The sequence below is a fragment of the Hyla sarda genome, unplaced genomic scaffold, assembly GCF_029499605.1.
Source record: "Hyla sarda isolate aHylSar1 unplaced genomic scaffold, aHylSar1.hap1 scaffold_162, whole genome shotgun sequence".
NCBI lineage: Eukaryota > Metazoa > Chordata > Amphibia > Anura > Hylidae > Hyla > Hyla sarda.
The window spans coordinates 266805-285845 of NW_026608257.1; the positions used below are offsets into that span (position 1 = coordinate 266805).

Consider the following 19041-nt stretch of genomic DNA (forward strand, 5'->3'; position numbering starts at 1 on the left):
TTGTGTCTGGCCGCTGTTGGAGCGTCCAGGCACAGGACTTCTGCTGCTGCTGACTAAATGGCCTCCTTAATTGGATCATTTGAGTAGCCAGCACACCTGTGCAGGTAGGGCATGACATGATAGGCAGCTGCCTTGATAGCGGGTGGGTGCTGAATGTTCCTAATTGACAAAATAAGATTAATGCTTATGAAGAAATATAAAATCTCATCCCTTCCCCAATATCGCGCCACACCCCTACCCCTTAATTCCCTGGTTGAACTTGATGGACATATGTCTTTTTTCGACCGTACTAACTATGTAACTATGTAACATAACATGGGGGGGGGGGGGGTCTCCTGGCTGTTCACACAGGTGTGTCATTGCTGTACATTGACCATGCATTGCTTCTGTGGTATTGCAAAGGCAAAGACAAATGCTTCCAGCCATCCATTGCACTAATGGATTGGTCATCAGCTGGCTGTCTATGTCCCGCATCAATATAGACCAAAGTACAGAGGGTTAGGCTATGCTATTGTGCACCTACCTGATGCATCAGAAGGTGCGAGGCCCTTGCTAAATTCTGTGCACAGACTTTGAGATCTATACTTTAGACTGTATCTAAACCTGCTCCAACATGGACTGACATTCTGGCCTACTTTCAGCCGATGCGACTTGTCTGTCGCTGAACAGTCGCTTTTTATGTATTCAGCACCTATGTATAATGTTGTAAAAATGCTCTAGAAGCTAAAGTCGCAGAAATGTCACACATATTTGGCCTGCAACTTTCTGTGCGACAAATTCAGACAGGAAAAATCAGTATAAATCCTTAGAAAATTATCCCCCAGTGTCTCCATCTGCTGGCGGTATTGAATAAGCATTGCTGCACTGATGGGGTATGCATTAGACGAAAAAAAAGAAGAAAAAGAAGAATAATACGCCCAGAAAAGAGGCGAAAAGGAGAAAAACGTAAAAAAACGTGAAAAAAAAGTAAGAGGAAGAGAAGGGAAAAAAAGGTGGAAATGGGTTTAAAAGTGATTTCGGCAGAGAAATATATATATATATATATATATATATATATATATATATATACGCGCACACACACACATATATATAAACGTATTCTCCGTTGAGATATTGCAGCCGCTGCTGTGTCCAGGCCCAGGAGCCTTAGCACTGTGCTGTGATGTCACTCAATACCACTGACATCACTAGGTGTAAACAACATCTCTCCTTTGCTGTGTATGTGACTATGGAGCTGTTTGGTGATGTCGTCTATTATGGCCTTCATAGAAGCAACAGGAGATTGTTGCATCCATCTAGAACCCTCAGAACTACAGTGCTATGATGTCACTCACTTCCACAGGCCTTGCAGAGTGTAAACAACAACAACCCAGCTTTGTTGTGTATGTAACCATAGGGATTTGTGATGTCACCTAGAACCTTCACAGCAGCGACAGCTTTATGAGGAGCATCAGCACTGCTCTGCCTGAGCAGAACCATCACCGCCATAGGTTGTCAAATAACCCGGGTTTAACCCACACAGGTAAGTCCAATGGGGTGCAGGCATGTCCTCTATGCTTACAGCTTCCCGTGGGTGTTGGTTTGATACCGTTTGGGGACAGCCAAGGAGGCATCTGCAGGCAACAAAGGTAGGTGTGTGCTTGTGTGTGTGTTTCCTATGCAGATCCTAAGCCCAGTGTCACATGCAAGTAGGAGGAGTAAGAAGGGTTCCTGGCAAATCCGGGTTATGGATTGCATTTAAAAAGGCCCCGTGGGAGTGCAATGGGCCCCTGTCTTGCTGCTTAGCAATAATGGTATGGGTTTAGGTTCTGCTGTGTGTACTGGTGGTTGACTGCCCCCCAGCCCAGAGTGTGCATGGAAAATTGTCTGGCAGCCTCCCTGACAGCAAGCAGTGATAGTGCCCATGAAGGGCACCTTGTTGGGCCCGCCCCTTTCAGGCCTTTTGGCTAAGATCAAGTGTAGTATCTGTTCTTATCAGTTTAATATCTGATACGTCCCCTATCTGGGGACCATATATTAAATGGATTTTTGAGAACGGGGGCCGATTTCGAAGCTTGCTTCCGTCGCCCTATGCATTGACCCGATATGGCAGTATCTTCGGTTACAGTGCACCACCCCCTTACAGGGTTAAAAAGAAAGATTCCTACTTTCATTGCTACCTGCTTGCTGGCTAGCCAGCTAGCCAGCCCTGTGGGCCTTGCTGCTGCTGCAGCCAAAAAACAAAAGGTGGTGCTGCTGCTGCTTCTGCTGCTTCTGCTTCTGCTTGTGTCTGGCCGCTGTTGGAGCGTCCAGGCACAGGACTTCTGCTGCTGCTGACTAAATGGCCTCCTTAATTGGATCATTTGAGTAGCCAGCACACCTGTGCAGGTAGGGCATGACATGATAGGCAGCTGCCTTGATAGCGGGTGGGTGCTGAATGTTCCTAATTGACAAAATAAGATTAATGCTTATGAAGAAATATAAAATCTCATCCCTTCCCCAATATCGCGCCACACCCCTACCCCTTAATTCCCTGGTTGAACTTGATGGACATATGTCTTTTTTCGACCGTACTAACTATGTAACTATGTAACATAACATGGGGGGGGGGGGGGTCTCCTGGCTGTTCACACAGGTGTGTCATTGCTGTACATTGACCATGCATTGCTTCTGTGGTATTGCAAAGGCAAAGACAAATGCTTCCAGCCATCCATTGCACTAATGGATTGGTCATCAGCTGGCTGTCTATGTCCCGCATCAATATAGACCAAAGTACAGAGGGTTAGGCTATGCTATTGTGCACCTACCTGATGCATCAGAAGGTGCGAGGCCCTTGCTAAATTCTGTGCACAGACTTTGAGATCTATACTTTAGACTGTATCTAAACCTGCTCCAACATGGACTGACATTCTGGCCTACTTTCAGCCGATGCGACTTGTCTGTCGCTGAACAGTCGCTTTTTATGTATTCAGCACCTATGTATAATGTTGTAAAAATGCTCTAGAAGCTAAAGTCGCAGAAATGTCACACATATTTGGCCTGCAACTTTCTGTGCGACAAATTCAGACAGGAAAAATCAGTATAAATCCTTAGAAAATTATCCCCCAGTGTCTCCATCTGCTGGCGGTATTGAATAAGCATTGCTGCACTGATGGGGTATGCATTAGACGAAAAAAAAGAAGAAAAAGAAGAATAATACGCCCAGAAAAGAGGCGAAAAGGAGAAAAACGTAAAAAAACGTGAAAAAAAAGTAAGAGGAAGAGAAGGGAAAAAAAGGTGGAAATGGGTTTAAAAGTGATTTCGGCGGAGAAATATATATATATATATATATATATATATATACGCGCACACACACACATATATATAAACGTATTCTCCGTTGAGATATTGCAGCCGCTGCTGTGTCCAGGCCCAGGAGCCTTAGCACTGTGCTGTGATGTCACTCAATACCACTGACATCACTAGGTGTAAACAACATCTCTCCTTTGCTGTGTATGTGACTATGGAGCTGTTTGGTGATGTCGTCTATTATGGCCTTCATAGAAGCAACAGGAGATTGTTGCATCCATCTAGAACCCTCAGAACTACAGTGCTATGATGTCACTCACTTCCACAGGCCTTGCAGAGTGTAAACAACAACAACCCAGCTTTGTTGTGTATGTAACCATAGGGATTTGTGATGTCACCTAGAACCTTCACAGCAGCGACAGCTTTATGAGGAGCATCAGCACTGCTCTGCCTGAGCAGAACCATCACCGCCATAGGTTGTCAAATAACCCGGGTTTAACCCACACAGGTAAGTCCAATGGGGTGAGGCATGTCCTCTATGCTTACAGCTTCCCGTGGGTGTTGGTTTGATACCGTTTGGGGACAGCCAAGGAGGCATCTGCAGGCAACAAAGGTAGGTGTGTGCTTGTGTGTGTGTTTCCTATGCAGATCCTAAGCCCAGTGTCACATGCAAGTAGGAGGAGTAAGAAGGGTTCCTGGCAAATCCGGGTTATGGATTGCATTTAAAAAGGCCCCGTGGGAGTGCAATGGGCCCCTGTCTTGCTGCTTAGCAATAATGGTATGGGTTTAGGTTCTGCTGTGTGTACTGGTGGTTGACTGCCCCCCAGCCCAGAGTGTGCATGGAAAATTGTCTGGCAGCCTCCCTGACAGCAAGCAGTGATAGTGCCCATGAAGGGCACCTTGTTGGGCCCGCCCCTTTCACGGTTATCGCTTCTCGGCCTTTTGGCTAAGATCAAGTGTAGTATCTGTTCTTATCAGTTTAATATCTGATACGTCCCCTATCTGGGGACCATATATTAAATGGATTTTTGAGAACGGGGGCCGATTTCGAAGCTTGCTTCCGTCGCCCTATGCATTGACCCGATATGGCAGTATCTTCGGGTACAGTGCACCACCCCCTTACAGGGTTAAAAAGAAAGATTCCTACTTTCATTGCTACCTGCTTGCTGGCTAGCCAGCTAGCCAGCCCTGTGGGCCTTGCTGCTGCTGCAGCCAAAAAACAAAAGGTGGTGCTGCTGCTGCTTCTGCTTCTGCTTGTGTCTGGCCGCTGTTGGAGCGTCCAGGCACAGGACTTCTGCTGCTGCTGACTAAATGGCCTCCTTAATTGGATCATTTGAGTAGCCAGCACACCTGTGCAGGTAGGGCATGACATGATAGGCAGCTGCCTTGATAGCGGGTGGGTGCTGAATGTTCCTAATTGACAAAATAAGATTAATGCTTATGAAGAAATATAAAATCTCATCCCTTCCCCAATATCGCGCCACACCCCTACCCCTTAATTCCCTGGTTGAACTTGATGGACATATGTCTTTTTTCGACCGTACTAACTATGTAACTATGTAACATAACATGGGGGGGGGGGGGTCTCCTGGCTGTTCACACAGGTGTGTCATTGCTGTACATTGACCATGCATTGCTTCTGTGGTATTGCAAAGGCAAAGACAAATGCTTCCAGCCATCCATTGCACTAATGGATTGGTCATCAGCTGGCTGTCTATGTCCCGCATCAATATAGACCAAAGTACAGAGGGTTAGGCTATGCTATTGTGCACCTACCTGATGCATCAGAAGGTGCGAGGCCCTTGCTAAATTCTGTGCACAGACTTTGAGATCTATACTTTAGACTGTATCTAAACCTGCTCCAACATGGACTGACATTCTGGCCTACTTTCAGCCGATGCGACTTGTCTGTCGCTGAACAGTCGCTTTTTATGTATTCAGCACCTATGTATAATGTTGTAAAAATGCTCTAGAAGCTAAAGTCGCAGAAATGTCACACATATTTGGCCTGCAACTTTCTGTGCGACAAATTCAGACAGGAAAAATCAGTATAAATCCTTAGAAAATTATCCCCCAGTGTCTCCATCTGCTGGCGGTATTGAATAAGCATTGCTGCACTGATGGGGTATGCATTAGACGAAAAAAAAGAAGAAAAAGAAGAATAATACGCCCAGAAAAGAGGCGAAAAGGAGAAAAACGTAAAAAAACGTGAAAAAAAAGTAAGAGGAAGAGAAGGGAAAAAAAGGTGGAAATGGGTTTAAAAGTGATTTCGGCGGAGAAATATATATATATATATATATATATATATATACGCGCACACACACACATATATATAAACGTATTCTCCGTTGAGATATTGCAGCCGCTGCTGTGTCCAGGCCCAGGAGCCTTAGCACTGTGCTGTGATGTCACTCAATACCACTGACATCACTAGGTGTAAACAACATCTCTCCTTTGCTGTGTATGTGACTATGGAGCTGTTTGGTGATGTCGTCTATTATGGCCTTCATAGAAGCAACAGGAGATTGTTGCATCCATCTAGAACCCTCAGAACTACAGTGCTATGATGTCACTCACTTCCACAGGCCTTGCAGAGTGTAAACAACAACAACCCAGCTTTGTTGTGTATGTAACCATAGGGATTTGTGATGTCACCTAGAACCTTCACAGCAGCGACAGCTTTATGAGGAGCATCAGCACTGCTCTGCCTGAGCAGAACCATCACCGCCATAGGTTGTCAAATAACCCGGGTTTAACCCACACAGGTAAGTCCAATGGGGTGCAGGCATGTCCTCTATGCTTACAGCTTCCCGTGGGTGTTGGTTTGATACCGTTTGGGGACAGCCAAGGAGGCATCTGCAGGCAACAAAGGTAGGTGTGTGCTTGTGTGTGTGTTTCCTATGCAGATCCTAAGCCCAGTGTCACATGCAAGTAGGAGGAGTAAGAAGGGTTCCTGGCAAATCCGGGTTATGGATTGCATTTAAAAAGGCCCCGTGGGAGTGCAATGGGCCCCTGTCTTGCTGCTTAGCAATAATGGTATGGGTTTAGGTTCTGCTGTGTGTACTGGTGGTTGACTGCCCCCCAGCCCAGAGTGTGCATGGAAAATTGTCTGGCAGCCTCCCTGACAGCAAGCAGTGATAGTGCCCATGAAGGGCACCTTGTTGGGCCCGCCCCTTTCACGGTTATCGCTTCTCGGCCTTTTGGCTAAGATCAAGTGTAGTATCTGTTCTTATCAGTTTAATATCTGATACGTCCCCTATCTGGGGACCATATATTAAATGGATTTTTGAGAACGGGGGCCGATTTCGAAGCTTGCTTCCGTCGCCCTATGCATTGACCCGATATGGCAGTATCTTCGGGTACAGTGCACCACCCCCTTACAGGGTTAAAAAGAAAGATTCCTACTTTCATTGCTACCTGCTTGCTGGCTAGCCAGCTAGCCAGCCCTGTGGGCCTTGCTGCTGCTGCAGCCAAAAAACAAAAGGTGGTGCTGCTGCTGCTTCTGCTTCTGCTTGTGTCTGGCCGCTGTTGGAGCGTCCAGGCACAGGACTTCTGCTGCTGCTGACTAAATGGCCTCCTTAATTGGATCATTTGAGTAGCCAGCACACCTGTGCAGGTAGGGCATGACATGATAGGCAGCTGCCTTGATAGCGGGTGGGTGCTGAATGTTCCTAATTGACAAAATAAGATTAATGCTTATGAAGAAATATAAAATCTCATCCCTTCCCCAATATCGCGCCACACCCCTACCCCTTAATTCCCTGGTTGAACTTGATGGACATATGTCTTTTTTCGACCGTACTAACTATGTAACTATGTAACATAACATGGGGGGGGGGGGGGGTCTCCTGGCTGTTCACACAGGTGTGTCATTGCTGTACATTGACCATGCATTGCTTCTGTGTTATTGCAAAGGCAAAGACAAATGCTTCCAGCCATCCATTGCACTAATGGATTGGTCATCAGCTGGCTGTCTATGTCCCGCATCAATATAGACCAAAGTACAGAGGGTTAGGCTATGCTATTGTGCACCTACCTGATGCATCAGAAGGTGCGAGGCCCTTGCTAAATTCTGTGCACAGACTTTGAGATCTATACTTTAGACTGTATCTAAACCTGCTCCAACATGGACTGACATTCTGGCCTACTTTCAGCCGATGCGACTTGTCTGTCGCTGAACAGTCGCTTTTTATGTATTCAGCACCTATGTATAATGTTGTAAAAATGCTCTAGAAGCTAAAGTCGCAGAAATGTCACACATATTTGGCCTGCAACTTTCTGTGCGACAAATTCAGACAGGAAAAATCAGTATAAATCCTTAGAAAATTATCCCCCAGTGTCTCCATCTGCTGGCGGTATTGAATAAGCATTGCTGCACTGATGGGGTATGCATTAGACGAAAAAAAAGAAGAAAAAGAAGAATAATACGCCCAGAAAAGAGGCGAAAAGGAGAAAAACGTAAAAAAACGTGAAAAAAAAGTAAGAGGAAGAGAAGGGAAAAAAAGGTGGAAATGGGTTTAAAAGTGATTTCGGCGGAGAAAAAAAAAAAAATATATATATATATATATATATATATATATATATATACGCGCACACACACACATATATATAAACGTATTCTCCGTTGAGATATTGCAGCCGCTGCTGTGTCCAGGCCCAGGAGCCTTAGCACTGTGCTGTGATGTCACTCAATACCACTGACATCACTAGGTGTAAACAACATCTCTCCTTTGCTGTGTATGTGACTATGGAGCTGTTTGGTGATGTCGTCTATTATGGCCTTCATAGAAGCAACAGGAGATTGTTGCATCCATCTAGAACCCTCAGAACTACAGTGCTATGATGTCACTCACTTCCACAGGCCTTGCAGAGTGTAAACAACAACAACCCAGCTTTGTTGTGTATGTAACCATAGGGATTTGTGATGTCACCTAGAACCTTCACAGCAGCGACAGCTTTATGAGGAGCATCAGCACTGCTCTGCCTGAGCAGAACCATCACCGCCATAGGTTGTCAAATAACCCGGGTTTAACCCACACAGGTAAGTCCAATGGGGTGCAGGCATGTCCTCTATGCTTACAGCTTCCCGTGGGTGTTGGTTTGATACCGTTTGGGGACAGCCAAGGAGGCATCTGCAGGCAACAAAGGTAGGTGTGTGCTTGTGTGTGTGTTTCCTATGCAGATCCTAAGCCCAGTGTCACATGCAAGTAGGAGGAGTAAGAAGGGTTCCTGGCAAATCCGGGTTATGGATTGCATTTAAAAAGGCCCCGTGGGAGTGCAATGGGCCCCTGTCTTGCTGCTTAGCAATAATGGTATGGGTTTAGGTTCTGCTGTGTGTACTGGTGGTTGACTGCCCCCCAGCCCAGAGTGTGCATGGAAAATTGTCTGGCAGCCTCCCTGACAGCAAGCAGTGATAGTGCCCATGAAGGGCACCTTGTTGGGCCCGCCCCTTTCACGGTTATCGCTTCTCGGCCTTTTGGCTTCGATCCTGTGCGGTTTACCGGGCAGGGTAGGAGTCGGAAGGGGTGGTGATCGGGGCCCTCTTTTGCGGGGGGCCCTGGATTGTTACTGGGTTGCGATAGTGGGTATCTTAACCTGCAAAAATGAGCGGAGAGAGGACTCGAGGACTCGAGGATACGGTGCGGATTTACGTTCCTGGCGAACACCGGGGGACGATTGGATTGGATCAAGTTGTGCTGGAGATTCTTCGCAAGCTCCAGTACCTTCAGGTATGGCATGTAATCGCTATGCAAGACTTCCCTAGGCAAGGGATTTACGATATAACCTTTTATGATTCTGAGGTTTGCCAGAGGGTCTACATGGACTTAGAAGTGATGAAGAGGAGGAATGAGCCAGCTATAATGAGTAAGGTGAAAGTGGAGCCATTATTCATGAATATGTCTAAGGTTGTTATAGTCCATATGTACAACCCGAAGGTTTCGGATGAGATGGTGACCAATTTTTTGTACCGATATTGTGATGAAGTTAAATTTCTTGGAAGACTCAAGAACAGACATGGGTACTTTAATTGTAAAAGGAAATTTGTTGTAAAATTTAAAAAGGACGAAGGAATGGAAGAGGGAAGGAAGAGTATACCACAGGTATTTTCTATTGGAGGAGAAAGAGGTTTTTGTTTTTATGAAGGACAGTTGCAGTACTGTAGACGTTGTCACGCTTATGGACATGTACAGGAGTCTTGCCCTGAGCAAGGAGTATGCTGCAGGAATTGTGGGAAATCAGGTCACAACTCGGGTGAATGTACTGAGAAGAAAACGTGTGATATCTGTGGTAGTGAGGAGCATTTGGCTAGAGGATGCAGTTTATGGTATAGAAAGAAAATGAGCTATGCTGACGCAGCAGGAAATAGAAGAGAGGAAAGAGGAGAAAGGCCATTTCCACGTGTTTTTGGTGTGAATGCTGAGGTGACTCAGGTGATTGACGAGAACTCTGTAAAAGGGAGTGCAGCAGGTGTGACAGTGCAGCACATGAATACTCAGGAAAAATCTGGAAAAGGGGAGGAGGGTGACTCCACTGGTGTGCATTGTGAGGAGACTGGTGTTGGTGAAGAGTTTACTGAGGTCAGTAAGAAAAAAGCACGTAAAGGGAAAAAAGAGAAAGTGGTGGAGAGTGTGGAGACTGTGTGTAGGGAGGTTCCCCCATGTGAAGAAACAATTGAGGATTTTGAATGCCCAAACCCAGTGGTGGGGGAGGAGGAGGGGATGGAGTTTCAGGAGAATGAGAGTGAGAGATCCCTAACACCTGGGCAGAGGGTGATTAGTGGGGAGGAGAATGTAACATCTGAAGAGGAGGAGAAGGAGGAGGAGGAGGGGGAAGATGAAGATGAAGATGCAAATGGAGGCTTTCAAGGTAAAAGTAAAAGGTGTAAGAAAGGGAGTTGGTCAGGGGATCAGACGGATCCTGTGTATGGAGGTGAGAAAATGATGGACAGGGACTCTCAAGTGGGGTCGCCTGATTGCTATGGGATGCTGCTAAGGAAGGTTGAAGGTCAGAATACTAACTTCTAGTTAAAATGGATGTTAAGAAAATGGATTGCCTTCTTTCCTTTTTAATGGCATTGGTTGTGGCTACTCTTAATGTTCGGAGTATAGGAACAACCATCAGAAGAGCAGCAGTTTTTGATTTTTTGGAGAATGTGAAGGGAGATATATTTTGTTTACAGGAGTGTGCAATTAAGTCTGCACCTTATGTAGATGAATGGAAGAGAGGGCAGTCTTTTTGGTCTACATGCACAGAGAATAAAAATGAAGGTGTGGGGATTTTATTGTGTAACAGGGACATTAAAGTTTTAAATTGCCAAGTTTTAGTACCAGGTCGTTGTATGGTTTTAAATTTTGAGTTTTTAGGCCAGAGAATGAGAGTTTTTAATGTATATGCGCCAGCAGAAAAACAGGCACGTGTGTTATTTTTAGAGTCTCTTAAACTTTTTATTCCTGGTCGTGATGGTACTATTATTGTTGGTGATTTTAACTGCATTAGATCCGTCAATGATCGTGAGAGCTCTGCTAAGGTTAGAACTGATATTACTTCAAATGTTTTAAACCAAATTATTCAAGACTTACATTATTCTGATGTGGGACTGATGGTTAGCACTGATGAAAGATACACCTATATATCAGATAGTGGCCGCTGTAAATCCCGGATTGATTACATTCTTGTCTCTGAGGGGATTAAGGTGGTCCGGTGCAATCAAATGATGTCAACTTTCTCAGATCATAAGATGGTGTCGGCAGAAATAAGTATTGCAGAGTCCTTTCATTTTGGTAGAGGGCTCTGGAAATTAAATGTAAGTCTATTAGAAGATGAAGAAGTAATGGCCGGTTTTAAAGATTTTTTTTTATCTTGTACTTCTAAACAATCTGTTTTTAGTAATGTTTTAGCTTGGTGGGATTGGGCAAAAAGTGAGTTTGCTAAGTATTTTAAGTTCATTTGCATAAGGAGGGCACAAGAAAAGAGGAGGGGTTATGAAAGGCTTATCTCACGTTTAGAAACTCTCTTTAAGTTTAAACATGTTGGTGTGGAGGTGGAGGAGGAAATTGAGAAGGTGAAAATTGAGATGAAGAACAGGTTGTTGGAAAGAGGTAGAAATATTGTTTTTAAATCCAAAGTTCAACATTTGGAGGAAAATGAACAATGTACAAGATATTTCTTTAAAAAATGTTTTAATGCTAGGGGTGTTTTTAAGTCTGTTTTAACTCCTACAGGGGAAGTTGTTGGTGATGAGATGGTGAAGGAGATTGGCAGATTTTATGAAACACTTTTTAGTAATAAGAGCAGAGCCAGTGAGACGGAGATGAATGATTATTGTAATATTTTAGAGAATAATGTCCCTGAAGGAAAAAGTGCATTTTTAATTGAGGAAGTTTGTGAAGGGGAGATCAAGCAGGCTCTGGACAAGACAGCGAAAGGGAAGACACCGGGCTGTGATGGCCTCCCCTTTGAGTTTTATTCAGTTTTTTGGCATATTTTAAAGCAAGATTTTACACGGGTGGTGCAATATGTTTTTAACTCAGGTATTTTAGCGGAGTCTATGAAGAAAGGAGTTATTACCTTGATACATAAGAAAGGTGATGAAAGAGATTTGAAAAACTGGAGGCCGATCACATTATTGAATACAGATTATAAGATCATTGCAAAGATTGTGGCGAACAGGATGAGTGACATAGTTGAGCACCTTGTTGGAGAATACCAAGTTTGTGCAGTGCCAAATAGGAGAATAACTGATAATTTATTAGTTTTAAGAGACTCTATTTATTATAGTAATTTTAATAAGAATGCACTTTTTGTGGAATCCATTGATTTTGAAAAAGCTTATGACAGAGTTGCTCATGATTTTATGTTTATGGTTTTAAAACATATGGGTATTCCTGAGAAGCTACTGTTTGTGATTAAAAGTTTTTATTATGGGGCAACAAGTCAGATTTTAGTCAATGGACATGTGGGGCCGGGTTTTAATATTTTATCAGGAGTACGACAGGGATGCCCACTCTCCCCAATTTTATTCATTTGTGTCATTGAGGCCTTGCTCAAAAATGTACAGAAGGACAAATGTGTGAGTGGTGTTTTTATCCCGGGAAGTAATGGAAGGAATTTGAAGGTTTTAAGTTACATGGATGATGTGGTTTTTACTTGCACTTCCCAAGCTGATCTTAACAGAGTGAATTTGCATGTAAAGATTTTTTGCTGTATTGCTGGTATGAAAGTCAATTGGGGGAAGTGCCAATTGAGTAATTTTGGAAAGCAAGGAAAAGTGGTGGTGGATGGCGTGGATGAGAAGGAAGATATTGAAGTGTTAGGGGTTGTTTTTGAAAAAAATCTAAAAGGAGGGAAAAGTCATGAAAAGTTGGAGGAGAAGATAGAGAAGAAATTATCTTTTTGGAAATTGAGAAACTTGTCCCTTAAAGGTAAAGTTCTGATTTTAAAAGCAGTAATTTTGCCACTACTATTATATACTGCAATGGTTTTCCCACCCGGCAAATTATGGACCAGAAGGATGACAAGGAAGTTGTTTATTTTTTTCTGGGGTTCAAAGATGGAAAAGATGAAGAGGGAGGAAGTGATGAAGAGCGTGAAGAAAGGCGGATATAATTTCCCGGATATTAATCTGTTTTTAAAGACTCATTACTTTCTTTTAATTTATAAAGTGTCTCAGTGCAATAATTGGGTGGCAGACATGAGCAGGTATTTGGCAGGATGGTTGTTTTCCAAATGGGGCTGGTGTGAGAAGGATCTGAGGAGACCAATAGCGCAAGTTATACCTACCTTCTATGTGGTTCTCAGGTCTTTCAGTGATCAATTTGGTTTGAGTTCCCTGGGAAAACCTGAGAAAAAGAAAATTGAAAATGAAATAAGAAAAAATGAGAGATTATATGAAGTACCATTCTGCACTACTGCTCAGTCTGTGAAGATCTGGAATCTTTTTAATGTTAGAGGATTATCGAATAAACAGAGAGATGTAAACTGGATGACTTTTCATGGCTGCCTCCCAACCAGAGCTTTCCTGAATGGACGAGGAATAAGAGTGAGCGAGAAATGTCCAAGAGAAGGTTGTGGAGGCAGGGAGGATACAGTGCACTTATTTTGGAACTGTTTTTATGCAAGAGAATTTTTTATGCTTCTACAGAGGTTTTTTTCTGCAATCACGGGATATGTTGATTTTAATTTTGAGAAGATTTTTATTGGTCAGGATTTTAGCAGGAGAGAGGACACACGTGAAAGCTGGATTGTATTTTCTGTTTTTAAAGAAGTTTTATGGGATTCTAGAAACCTGCTTGTTTTTAAAAATGTGTGTATTTCTCCAAGGGAGTTGAAGAGACTTTTTTTTGGAAGGTTGTTTATTATTTTTCTATTTGACAAGAAGAGAATGGAAGAGGAAGAGGCTGAAAAGATTTGGAGATACAAGGAATGGAGAAAGTTGTAAGTATCCTGATCAAGGTTTTGAATTTGTGCTTCTCTTATAGTTTTCTTATTGAGATATTTTTCCGCATGATGTTTTTTCAGACTTTGTTTAGAAGTGATGAGTTTTGGTAGGTGACCTGATGATCGCTTGAACAATAGTCTGTAACTGAGGAAAAAAAAAAAAAAAAAAAAAAAAAAAAAAATCTGTTCTTATCAGTTTAATATCTGATACGTCCCCTATCTGGGGACCATATATTAAATGGATTTTTGAGAACGGGGGCCGATTTCGAAGCTTGCTTCCGTCGCCCTATGCATTGACCCGATATGGCAGTATCTTCGGGTACAGTGCACCACCCCCTTACAGGGTTAAAAAGAAAGATTCCTACTTTCATTGCTACCTGCTTGCTGGCTAGCCAGCTAGCCAGCCCTGTGGGCCTTGCTGCTGCTGCAGCCAAAAAACAAAAGGTGGTGCTGCTGCTGCTTCTGCTGCTTCTGCTTGTGTCTGGCCGCTGTTGGAGCGTCCAGGCACAGGACTTCTGCTGCTGCTGACTAAATGGCCTCCTTAATTGGATCATTTGAGTAGCCAGCACACCTGTGCAGGTAGGGCATGACATGATAGGCAGCTGCCTTGATAGCGGGTGGGTGCTGAATGTTCCTAATTGACAAAATAAGATTAATGCTTATGAAGAAATATAAAATCTCATCCCTTCCCCAATATCGCGCCACACCCCTACCCCTTAATTCCCTGGTTGAACTTGATGGACATATGTCTTTTTTCGACCGTACTAACTATGTAACTATGTAACATAACATGGGGGGGGGGGGGGGTCTCCTGGCTGTTCACACAGGTGTGTCATTGCTGTACATTGACCATGCATTGCTTCTGTGGTATTGCAAAGGCAAAGACAAATGCTTCCAGCCATCCATTGCACTAATGGATTGGTCATCAGCTGGCTGTCTATGTCCCGCATCAATATAGACCAAAGTACAGAGGGTTAGGCTATGCTATTGTGCACCTACCTGATGCATCAGAAGGTGCGAGGCCCTTGCTAAATTCTGTGCACAGACTTTGAGATCTATACTTTAGACTGTATCTAAACCTGCTCCAACATGGACTGACATTCTGGCCTACTTTCAGCCGATGCGACTTGTCTGTCGCTGAACAGTCGCTTTTTATGTATTCAGCACCTATGTATAATGTTGTAAAAATGCTCTAGAAGCTAAAGTCGCAGAAATGTCACACATATTTGGCCTGCAACTTTCTGTGCGACAAATTCAGACAGGAAAAATCAGTATAAATCCTTAGAAAATTATCCCCCAGTGTCTCCATCTGCTGGCGGTATTGAATAAGCATTGCTGCACTGATGGGGTATGCATTAGACGAAAAAAAAGAAGAAAAAGAAGAATAATACGCCCAGAAAAGAGGCGAAAAGGAGAAAAACGTAAAAAAACGTGAAAAAAAAGTAAGAGGAAGAGAAGGGAAAAAAAGGTGGAAATGGGTTTAAAAGTGATTTCGGCGGAGAAATATATATATATATATATATATATATATATATATATACGCGCACACACACACATATATATAAACGTATTCTCCGTTGAGATATTGCAGCCGCTGCTGTGTCCAGGCCCAGGAGCCTTAGCACTGTGCTGTGATGTCACTCAATACCACTGACATCACTAGGTGTAAACAACATCTCTCCTTTGCTGTGTATGTGACTATGGAGCTGTTTGGTGATGTCGTCTATTATGGCCTTCATAGAAGCAACAGGAGATTGTTGCATCCATCTAGAACCCTCAGAACTACAGTGCTATGATGTCACTCACTTCCACAGGCCTTGCAGAGTGTAAACAACAACAACCCAGCTTTGTTGTGTATGTAACCATAGGGATTTGTGATGTCACCTAGAACCTTCACAGCAGCGACAGCTTTATGAGGAGCATCAGCACTGCTCTGCCTGAGCAGAACCATCACCGCCATAGGTTGTCAAATAACCCGGGTTTAACACACACAGGTAAGTCCAATGGGGTGCAGGCATGTCCTCTATGCTTACAGCTTCCCGTGGGTGTTGGTTTGATACCGTTTGGGGACAGCCAAGGAGGCATCTGCAGGCAACAAAGGTAGGTGTGTGCTTGTGTGTGTGTTTCCTATGCAGATCCTAAGCCCAGTGTCACATGCAAGTAGGAGGAGTAAGAAGGGTTCCTGGCAAATCCGGGTTATGGATTGCATTTAAAAAGGCCCCGTGGGAGTGCAATGGGCCCCTGTCTTGCTGCTTAGCAATAATGGTATGGGTTTAGGTTCTGCTGTGTGTACTGGTGGTTGACTGCCCCCCAGCCCAGAGTGTGCATGGAAAATTGTCTGGCAGCCTCCCTGACAGCAAGCAGTGATAGTGCCCATGAAGGGCACCTTGTTGGGCCCGCCCCTTTCACGGTTATCGCTTCTCGGCTTTTTGGCTAAGATCAAGTGTAGTATCTGTTCTTATCAGTTTAATATCTGATACGTCCCCTATCTGGGGACCATATATTAAATGGATTTTTGAGAACGGGGGCCGATTTCGAAGCTTGCTTCCGTCGCCCTATGCATTGACCCGATATGGCAGTATCTTCGGGTACAGTGCACCACCCCCTTACAGGGTTAAAAAGAAAGATTCCTACTTTCATTGCTACCTGCTTGCTGGCTAGCCAGCTAGCCAGCCCTGTGGGCCTTGCTGCTGCTGCAGCCAAAAAACAAAAGGTGGTGCTGCTGCTGCTTCTGCTGCTTCTGCTTCTGCTTGTGTCTGGCCGCTGTTGGAGCGTCCAGGCACAGGACTTCTGCTGCTGCTGACTAAATGGCCTCCTTAATTGGATCATTTGAGTAGCCAGCACACCTGTGCAGGTAGGGCATGACATGATAGGCAGCTGCCTTGATAGCGGGTGGGTGCTGAATGTTCCTAATTGACAAAATAAGATTAATGCTTATGAAGAAATATAAAATCTCATCCCTTCCCCAATATCGCGCCACACCCCTACCCCTTAATTCCCTGGTTGAACTTGATGGACATATGTCTTTTTTCGACCGTACTAACTATGTAACTATGTAACATAACATGGGGGGGGGGGGGGGGTCTCCTGGCTGTTCACACAGGTGTGTCATTGCTGTACATTGACCATGCATTGCTTCTGTGGTATTGCAAAGGCAAAGACAAATGCGTCCAGCCATCCATTGCACTAATGGATTGGTCATCAGCTGGCTATCTATGTCCCGCATCAATATAGACCAAAGTACAGAGGGTTAGGCTATGCTATTGTGCACCTACCTGATGCATCAGAAGGTGCGAGGCCCTTGCTAAATTCTGTGCACAGACTTTGAGATCTATACTTTAGACTGTATCTAAACCTGCTCCAACATGGACTGACATTCTGGCCTACTTTCAGCCGATGCGACTTGTCTGTCGCTGAACAGTCGCTTTTTATGTATTCAGCACCTATGTATAATGTTGTAAAAATGCTCTAGAAGCTAAAGTCGCAGAAATGTCACACATATTTGGCCTGCAACTTTCTGTGCGACAAATTCAGACAGGAAAAATCAGTATAAATCCTTAGAAAATTATCCCCCAGTGTCTCCATCTGCTGGCGGTATTGAATAAGCATTGCTGCACTGATGGGGTATGCATTAGACGAAAAAAAAGAAGAAAAAGAAGAATAATACGCCCAGAAAAGAGGCGAAAAGGAGAAAAACGTAAAAAAACGTGAAAAAAAAGTAAGAGGAAGAGAAGGGAAAAAAAGGTGGAAATGGGTTTAAAAGTGATTTCGGCGGAGAAATATATATATATATATATATATATATATATATATATATATATATACGCGCACACACACACATATATATAAACGTATTTCTCCGTTGAGATATTGCAGCCGCTGCTGTGTCCAGGCCCAGGAGCCTTAGCACTGTGCTGTGATGTCACTCAATACCACTGACATCACTAGGTGTAAACAACATCTCTCCTTTGCTGTGTATGTGACTATGGAGCTGTTTGGTGATGTCGTCTATTATGGCCTTCATAGAAGCAACAGGAGATTGTTGCATCCATCTAGAACCCTCAGAACTACAGTGCTATGATGTCACTCACTTCCACAGGCCTTGCAGAGTGTAAACAACAACAACCCAGCTTTGTTGTGTATGTAACCATAGGGATTTGTGATGTCACCTAGAACCTTCACAGCAGCGACAGCTTTATGAGGAGCATCAGCACTGCTCTGCCTGAGCAGAACCATCACCGCCATAGGTTGTCAAATAACCCGGGTTTAACCCACACAGGTAAGTCCAATGGGGTGCAGGCATGTCCTCTATGCTTACAGCTTCCCGTGGGTGTTGGTTTGATACCGTTTGGGGACAGCCAAGGAGGCATCTGCAGGCAACAAAGGTAGGTGTGTGCTTGTGTGTGTGTTTCCTATGCAGATCCTAAGCCCAGTGTCACATGCAAGTAGGAGGAGTAAGAAGGGTTCCTGGCAAATCCGGGTTATGGATTGCATTTGAAAAGGCCCCGTGGGAGTGCAATGGGCCCCTGTCTTGCTGCTTAGCAATAATGGTATGGGTTTAGGTTCTGCTGTGTGTACTGGTGGTTGACTGCCCCCCAGCCCAGAGTGTGCATGGAAAATTGTCTGGCAGCCTCCCTGACAGCAAGCAGTGATAGTGCCCATGAAGGGCACCTTGTTGGGCCCGCCCCTTTCACGGTTATCGCTTCTCGGCCTTTTGGCTAAGATCAAGTGTAGTATCTGTTCTTATCAGTTTAATATCTGATACGTCCCCTATCTGGGGACCATATATTAAATGGATTTTTGAGAACGGGGGCCGATTTCGAAGCTTGCTTCCGTCGCCCTATGCATTGACCCGATATGGCAGTATCTTCGGGTACAGTGCACCACCCCCTTACAGGGTTAAAAAGAAAGATTCCTACTTTCATTGCTACCTGCTTGCTGGCTAGCCAGCTAGCCAGCCCTGTGGGCCTTGCTGCTGCTGCAGCCAAAAAACAAAAGGTGGTGCTGCTGCTGCTTCTGCTGCTTCTGCTTCTGCTTGTGTCTGGCCGCTGTTGGAGCGTCCAGGCACAGGACTTCTGCTGCTGCTGACTAAATGGCCTCCTTAATTGGATCATTTGAGTAGCCAGCACACCTGTGCAGGTAGGGCATGACATGATAGGCAGCTGCCTTGATAGCGGGTGGGTGCTGAATGTTCCTAATTGACAAAATAAGATTAATGCTTATGAAGAAATATAAAATCTCATCCCTTCCCCAATATCGCGCCACACCCCTACCCCTTAATTCCCTGGTTGAACTTGATGGACATATGTCTTTTTTCGACCGTACTAACTATGTAAC

General features: G+C 44.3%; 5 non-coding genes and 1 pseudogene across 5 annotated transcripts; all 6 read left to right on the top strand.

The window, feature by feature from the left end:
* The first annotated feature begins 1926 nt into the window (after window positions 1–1926).
* On the top strand, window positions 1927–2117 carry LOC130311162 (U2 spliceosomal RNA). Its single transcript, XR_008859600.1, has one exon. It is a non-coding gene; the product is annotated as a U2 spliceosomal RNA (small nuclear RNA).
* A 2076-nt stretch (window positions 2118–4193) lies between these two features.
* Window positions 4194–4384, top strand: LOC130311053 (U2 spliceosomal RNA). The gene has a single exon (XR_008859493.1). It is a non-coding gene; the product is annotated as a U2 spliceosomal RNA (small nuclear RNA).
* A 2067-nt stretch (window positions 4385–6451) lies between these two features.
* LOC130311054 (U2 spliceosomal RNA) lies at window positions 6452–6642 on the top strand. Its single transcript, XR_008859494.1, has one exon. It is a non-coding gene; the product is annotated as a U2 spliceosomal RNA (small nuclear RNA).
* Window positions 6643–13826: 7184 nt separating this feature from the next.
* On the top strand, window positions 13827–14039 carry LOC130311178 (U2 spliceosomal RNA; annotated as a pseudogene).
* Window positions 14040–16117: 2078 nt separating this feature from the next.
* Window positions 16118–16308, top strand: LOC130311149 (U2 spliceosomal RNA). The gene has a single exon (XR_008859587.1). It is a non-coding gene; the product is annotated as a U2 spliceosomal RNA (small nuclear RNA).
* Window positions 16309–18402: 2094 nt separating this feature from the next.
* Window positions 18403–18593, top strand: LOC130311055 (U2 spliceosomal RNA). The gene has a single exon (XR_008859495.1). It is a non-coding gene; the product is annotated as a U2 spliceosomal RNA (small nuclear RNA).
* Window positions 18594–19041: the final 448 nt, after the last annotated feature.